This window comes from Zingiber officinale, chromosome 10A (genome assembly GCF_018446385.1).
Source record: "Zingiber officinale cultivar Zhangliang chromosome 10A, Zo_v1.1, whole genome shotgun sequence".
Taxonomy (NCBI): Eukaryota; Viridiplantae; Streptophyta; class Magnoliopsida; order Zingiberales; family Zingiberaceae; genus Zingiber; species Zingiber officinale.
The window spans coordinates 79,136,669-79,144,063 of record NC_056004.1 but is presented as its reverse complement, the minus strand read 5'-3'; the positions used below and the strand labels follow the sequence as shown (position 1 = coordinate 79,144,063).

The 7,395-nt window shown below is 41.6% G+C and overlaps 1 long non-coding RNA gene across 1 annotated transcript; it reads left to right on the top strand.

Annotated features, from left to right (window-relative positions):
• The first annotated feature begins 5,598 nt into the window (after nt 1-5,598).
• Nucleotides 5,599-6,590, top strand: LOC122026140. The gene is made up of 2 exons (XR_006124035.1): nt 5,599-6,111; nt 6,347-6,590. It is a non-coding gene; the product is annotated as an uncharacterized LOC122026140 (long non-coding RNA).
• The last annotated feature ends 805 nt before the right edge of the window (nt 6,591-7,395 follow it).

The following is a 7,395-nucleotide window of genomic DNA, read 5'->3' as shown; positions in this document are numbered from 1 at the left end:
CAAAATGTTTAAACTCTTTTTACTCGCATATATTTTTTACTAACTTAACCAGGTTGTCATTCCATCAAAAAGGGGGAGATTGTTGGTGCGGTTAGCACTAACGGTCTAACTCAGGTTTTGATGAATGACAAATCAGGTTAAGTTAGGTTTGTCGTGATCTAATACTCTGACCGAGTGTGTAGGATAATTCCAGACAGGTCGACGGGCTGACCGGATGTCTGGCACGAAGTCCAAGCGGGTCGACGGGCTGACCGGACGCTTGGCAAGAAGTCCAGCTAGGTCGACGGGCTGACCGGATAGCTGGCGAGAAGTCCAAGAGGGTCGACGGGCTGACCGGACGCTTGGCGAGAAGTCCAGCTAGGTCGACGGGCTGACCGGATAGTTGGCGAGAAGTCCAGATGGGTCGAAGGGCTGACCGCACGTCTGGCAGGTGAGTAAAGGTAAGGGAGTGACTGTGAGAACGCGTTCCCGGGAAGGGAACATTAGGCGTCGATCCGACTTAGATCCATTTCGGATATCTAAGTCGAGATTGTGACTAGATTCCGGTCTTGGAAAGACGAAATCTAAGTCATAACTTTTATGTTAAACTTGTGAACTGTGCTAACACTCTGTTTTGCAGGATATATACTATTTATTTGCCTCGGACTAACCTTGTCTTGCAGGAAAGCTGATTTCTGGATAAAGGTGGTCCGGGCGCCTGGAGGGGATCCGGGCGCTCGGGAGGCAAGTTTTATCCCGATCGCGCGTCGCCACGTGGAGCTCGCTGGTTGGACCTGCCACGTCTCACTATGGCGCTTGGAAGGGATCCGGGGCGCCCCGAGCTTCATATAAAAGAAGGGGCAGGGGTGGAGCTTCAAACACAACTCAGAACTCTCTGCTCTATTGTGCTGCTAAGACGCCTTGAGGCTGCTCCGACAAAGCACTGTCTTCAGTTTACTTCTTTTCGGTTTGTCGGTATTTTCATTCTATTAATTCCTGTACTTTGTTTGTAATATCTTTCGAATTGATAGTGATTGCCCAACGAAAGCACTCGACGAGTGTGGGCCTTGGAGTAGGAGTCGACACAGGCTCCGAACCAAGTAAAACCGAACTGTGTTAGCCTTGCCTTCTTACTTTGTCTTTACTTTTCCGCTGCGCTTACTCGACGAAAGTTTTAATCGATATTCACCCCCCCTCTATCGAACGCTTACGATCCAACACTTACAACCCTTTATGTGAGAAGGAAAGGAAGAAGCGATGCTTGCCGAGATTTCCGATGTCTTGGGGATGCCCCTTGCTCTAGAGATGGACAGAACGTCAAGGGACGGTGGTGGATGAAGCTCTAGGATTTCCCCAAAAGGAGATAACCCTTTCCCAAGGAGAGGGACGAAGTCCCGAACCAAAGATGATCCCAAGAATAGGGTTCTGACCCTTTTATACCTTCTCCAAGCTGCCCAGGAAAACTAAGATTACAAGGGTCCGGTAAACCGAGATTTTCACCCATTAAATCAGGTTTTCTCATGATTCACCCTGAACCAAAGTTGTATCTCTTGAAATTATCTTCAATATGATAGTTGGATCGAGCCCTGGGTCCAACTGAGCCGAATGTTATGGTAGATTAAAGTTTGGTCTGCAGTCTGGGCGGAGGTCCAATTGAACCCGCGGTTGGGAGACACGGCCATGCCATTTAGCATGGGAAGACAATGCTTCATCTCTGTTGGATCTGAAGTAAAGTTGTAGATCTTGAAGTCAGCTATGTTTCAGTATAAAGAACAGCCCGAAACTCTAACAGAGTGCAAAGTTATGGCCTTTTTATGAACGGTCTGCAATCTGCCCAGAATTCAGCACAACTCTGTTTTGGCGTGGCACAACCTGTGTTCTTCGTCACACGGCCGTGTGGAATCCACACGGCCTCACACGGCTTCCTCTCGAATTGAGTCAAATGGCCGTGTTGGCTCACACGGCCGTGACCCTTTTCTTCTCTGCCAAAGTTACACAGTCATGTGGATTCACACGGTCGTAACCTTCCTCCCATCTGGATTGTTGGCACAGCCATGCCATTTGGCACAACCGTGTGTTGCTTGCCCACGGGATGTTGGCACGACCATGTCATTTTTCACGGCCGTGGCCCTCTTCAAATCTGGATTACAAGCACGACCCAAGCTCCTGTGTGCGCTTTTACTCTATTTTCGCTCCAAATAATGTCCTGTCAACAAGAAAAACACAAAAGAGCAGATCTCCGAATAAAAGAGTATTTAAGTTGAATATATGCTAAGAAAAGTGAAAATTCATAGAATATACATGAATAAAGTAATTGAATGTGCGTCAAAATATGTATAAATGATCATAAGATCTACGCACATCAATTGGTCTTAGCTGCTCGAAGGTTGCATCCTTATTTTTTATCACATTCAATCATCGTATTTACTAATAGCACTTTGGGTCGAGTGCTTGTCAATCTTGAGGCATCCAAAAGATTGATCAAATGGACGACTAAACTCAGTGAGTATGATATACAATACCAACCGCGAGTAGTCATCAAGTCCTAGGCTTTAGCTAATTTCATAACAAAAGTGCAAGGTCCTGAAATTGAGGAGACATGAAAGATATATGTTGATAGATCCTTTACTCGGCAGGATAGTAGGATAGATATTCTTGTTATATCACCTAGGGAAGATCAGATGCAATTACCTATCAAGTTGAATTATAGGGGCCACCAATAATGAGGCGGAATATGAAGCACTTATAGATGGATTGCAAGCTGCACGGCACGTGGAAGCCGCTCGGGTTTTAATGAGCCCAATAGCTTTCTGGCAATTTTGAGATCAATAATGAGCGGCTCAAGTTATATACAGAGACATTTGATAATTTTAAAGCTAAATTTCAAGAAGTGATTATATATAAAATTCTCCGTTGGACAACCAAACGACAGATGAGTTAGCTAAATTAGCCTTTGCAAGAATCCCCTAGAATTTGGGCAAGCTTGTTGAGCAAACATTACTAGTGGCTTGCATTGAGTGACAGACCGATCTAGAGTTGCAAAGTGACTAGAGAGCGTCGATCATCTTATTCTTACATTAAGGCACTCTACCAACTAATGGAGAACAGGCACACTTACTTAAGAAAAGAGCAAGTTGGTTCACCTTGATAGGAGATCAATTATACAAAAGAGCTTTCTCTTGTCCTTTATTCAAGTGCATTGGGCTGAATAATGTGTCCTATATTTTACAGGAAGTGCATCAAGGTTCCTGTGAAAGCCATGCGGGAAGTCGGTCTCTTGCCCAAAAGGTATTATTGAATGATATTTTATGCCTACTTTACAGACTAATGTAGCTCAACTAGTAAGGACCTGTTTGTCATGTTAAAAGGATCAAAATATCCCACATCATCCTACAGAATTGCTTAAGACCTCTATTATTTCTTGTCCGTTCGATCAATGGGTTATGGACATAGTAGGACATTTTTCCTTGGCAACCACTATAAAGAGGTTTTTACTAGTGGCTGTGGATTATTTTTCAAAATGGGTAGAAGCCAAGCCCCTAACCAAAAAAATTGAGTAAATGATTATCAAATTCTTATGGAAATATATTATTTGCATATTTAACATTCCACATAAGCTAGTTTCCGATATTGGAAGACATTTTCAGGGCAAGAGGATCCAAGAAAGGTGCTTAGGATATGGTATCGCGTAGGCCTTTATTTCTGTGGCTTATCCACAAAGCAATGGTTAGGCTAAAGTAACAAATAAATAAATTATCAGAGGGCATAAGACCAAATTAGATCACGTTAGAGGAAATTGGGTGGACGAATTACCCAACATATTATGAGCATATTATACGACTCCACGAGAATATACAAGTATAACTCGTTTTCATCTATTTTAAGGGGGTGATGCGGTGGTCCCAATTGAAATTTGAGTAGAATCTGACCAAATACGCTTGTATGATGAGGATAATATTGGCCTACGTCTTATATAGCTCGACTTGATAGAAGAAGTACGGGACAAGGCAACAGCTCGGCTTATATCATACCGCCAGATAATGAGGTAAAATTATAACAGAAGGGTTATTTCTAGATTTTTCAAGTGGGTGATCTGGTTTGGAAACGTATCAAGTCGGTGGGAGACGTTAATAAGCTATAGCCACAATGGGGAGGACCATACATGTAAGGGCTCACGTGCGAAATTAAGGAATTTATTAAAAAAAAATATCTAAAGGTCACACCAGAATTGATTTATAAAATATTCAACGAATTTTACGATTTTTTTCAGAAATTTAATTGAACTTGTATAATGTATTTCAAGGGGATAGATGTATAAAGCCTAGTGAAAACATATGATGCCCCATCTAGGTTACGAGTTAATATGCCTTCATTGTCCTAAGTTGTTAAATACCCTAAATATTAAGGCCTGTGCGTTATTCCCGATCCCTCCGCCTCACTCCCCCGCGCGTGATCGTCGCTCTCCTCTCCCCACTCAGCTCTGGTGCTTCGACGGAGTTTCCCACAGTGCCTGGAGCTCCGGCCAAGCATCGCCCCGCAAAGCTGATTTCCACGGAGGACCTCACGACTAGACAAGGATCCTCGCCGGCGCAGTAACTTAGGGCAGGGACTCCCGATGGTGGCACAAGGCAAGGAAAGGCAAGTACTTCTATTATGTGGGTATGGCTTCTGTGAGGTAAGGTTGAAGAACTAGTAGAAGTCGATCGTTGTTTTCGAAGCTTGATTGTGCGTGAACGGATTTGGATTCTTCTTGGTCATTGATCCGTGGTGTTGGTGATCTGTGTCCCTACGATTTACATGTTTGTCTTAATGCCTGAATGAGTTGCTCATTGGTCGAATGAATTGTGATGTGAATTTTACCGGAATGCCTCGTTTTGTCTCGTGCTGTTCTGGTTTCTGTTCCGGATCTGGGTGCTCATGAGTTGGTTCTGGTTTCAATCGAGTTTTTATTTGGTGGAGTGAGGGATTGTGGACACAGTGGTGTGGATTCAGCGCTTGGATTTCTTGTTTGGATGACCTGGTTTCATGGTAAATGATTGGTTCATGGCGATTCAGTTGTGTTCCGTGATGTTCTGGTTTCGATTTGATGTTCTGTAATGTTCTGTAACAGAGGGCTTTAAACATTGAGTTTTCTGCTTGAATCGCAGAACTTCGGGATTGTTTTGCCAGTGAATTCAACTTTGTTAGAGTTCGGTTCCTCGGAGTGTTTCTGTCGTGGTCTTTCGGGTGTTCGATTGGGCTGCAGTCGAGTGCGGATGCGATTTTTTCTGTGTTGATGGATTCTGAGTTCGTGGTCAGATTGGGAGGGTGATTATGCCTTGATCGCAGTTGTTTTGCTCCCCTATGTCATATGAACTGCTGGATTAATTTAGAAGGATCTTTGATTGGTTGTTCTGTAGTTCGTTTCAAACCTATGTTTTTGCTTCTGTTTTCCTATTTTTTATGAAATGTTGGAATGATTTGGAATGAATTGTAATGGATTTTTCTTGTGTATTTAACTTGATGTGTCCTATTGCTCTGGACTAGCTGATGTTTTAGTGTGTTTTGCTTGGAAAATTGATTCTTTTGGATTTTGTTCTTTCGTTTTCTGTTCTACTTGTTTGGTGTGTGAGGTCTAGATGTTGTGTTGATTGTTGAAACTTAATTGTGGTTTTGCGGTGGTTCTGCTGTGGGTTATAATAGGGATTCGGGTAACAGGAATCATGTTTCTTTGCTAGTATTAATACTGAGATTTGATCTCTGTTTCGATTGCATGTCTTACATCGTGGTCTGATTTTTATATGGATATGTATGAATATATTGTGATCGTTTCTCGATTTTGATATGCATGATTTATATGGGGTATCTTTATGTTACGTATGATACGAAAATGCAAAGGTCTCTGTGAATGGGAATGATTACTGAATGAATGAAATGGATATGCATGACCGATTGTTTACAGTATAAAGTGGATACATTATGTTGTCTTATATAGCTAATTGGATGAGTATGAGCATATGTGATGACAGTACAGGTTGGGTGACCCGGGATGAGCTCTGGGGAGGGCCCTTCTAAACGGCTGATACCGTAATCTATGACTGATACTACAGTTTATTGTTAGCTTCGGCTATATGATTGCATGTTCTCTAGGAGGTACCTTATGATCATGGGACTGTTGACTGTCTCTAATAGTGGTTACCGGATATGTGACATATTCATCCTTATTAGCTATGTTGGAACCTTTACATATCGTACCTTCCTTCGGTTTACTGTATTTGAGATAATTTATATGCCTACTAGTTACTATACCTTTTACTTTACAGATGTCATATTACTCATAGTGGATTGTATTTGCTGGGTTCGTAGACTCATGATGCCTACGTTACAGGTGAGGACATCACCCAGGATATGACGGAAGACATACGGACGGAGTAGGCGAGGAGGCGAGATGGATGCAAGGCACTATCCGGACATTTAGGAGTGCAAAGCTTACTTGCTCTGTTGTGGGAGGTTCTTTATTTGTATCGGGGGATGTTCCAGAATACATTGTTCTTATTTGTTGAACTCATGTTTGGGATGCTGCCATTACATTGGATAAGATATTTTATTTCGATGGATTTGTACTGCGGTTATCTACATAGCAGAAGTCGAAAGGGGTGTTTTAAAAAAAAAACTTGAGGGATAAACTAGGGATGTTTCAGTTGGTATCAAAGCGGGTACTCCTAAAAATAGTTTGTGCACGCTATCTCGTCAGGAACTCGGCTACTTCTGCCCACAAGTTTGGAAGATTTTCTTCATTATAGTTCAGAATTTGAATTGCGAATTATAATGTGCTTAAATAAATAAATTTGTTTTATGACTAGAGGTCCTTTGTTATTAGATGCAAATGTGTTCAGGTAATTTCCATAGGTGTTTAGGAAGCCATCCGCTTGCAGTTAGGCATGTTGGGAATGTTTTACATATTTTAGAGAATACTGGAGAATGACTATGAATTAGATTGCTAAAGTTTTCTTGTAGCATGATTGATAATTAGAAGTGGGAGCTTCAAATCTTAAGTTTGTACTACCATATAAATTTTTTGCGTATAAGGTTCTGTAGATTATAATGAGTTTAGGGTTTATTTAATATCCTTCTTTGCAAATTGGATTATGATTCGATGGAAAATTTCTGTTAAGTGTTCTACCTGATTGACCAACATTATATAGAGTAGATGGTTGTTGCCTTCAAGTTAGCTTTGTTAGGTTAATGTATTAGTTTATTATGCTGTCAAAAAGCTACTGACACTAACCCTAATTGGAATATCCAAGATAGCTTTCTAAGTTGGACCATGTACTCATAATCCAATTTCCTTTTACCACCACCAACACATTGTAATATTAAGAAGTATGATATATATGCTAGATTCTAGTGTTTTCTGGGAACTAGGAGACACTGGGC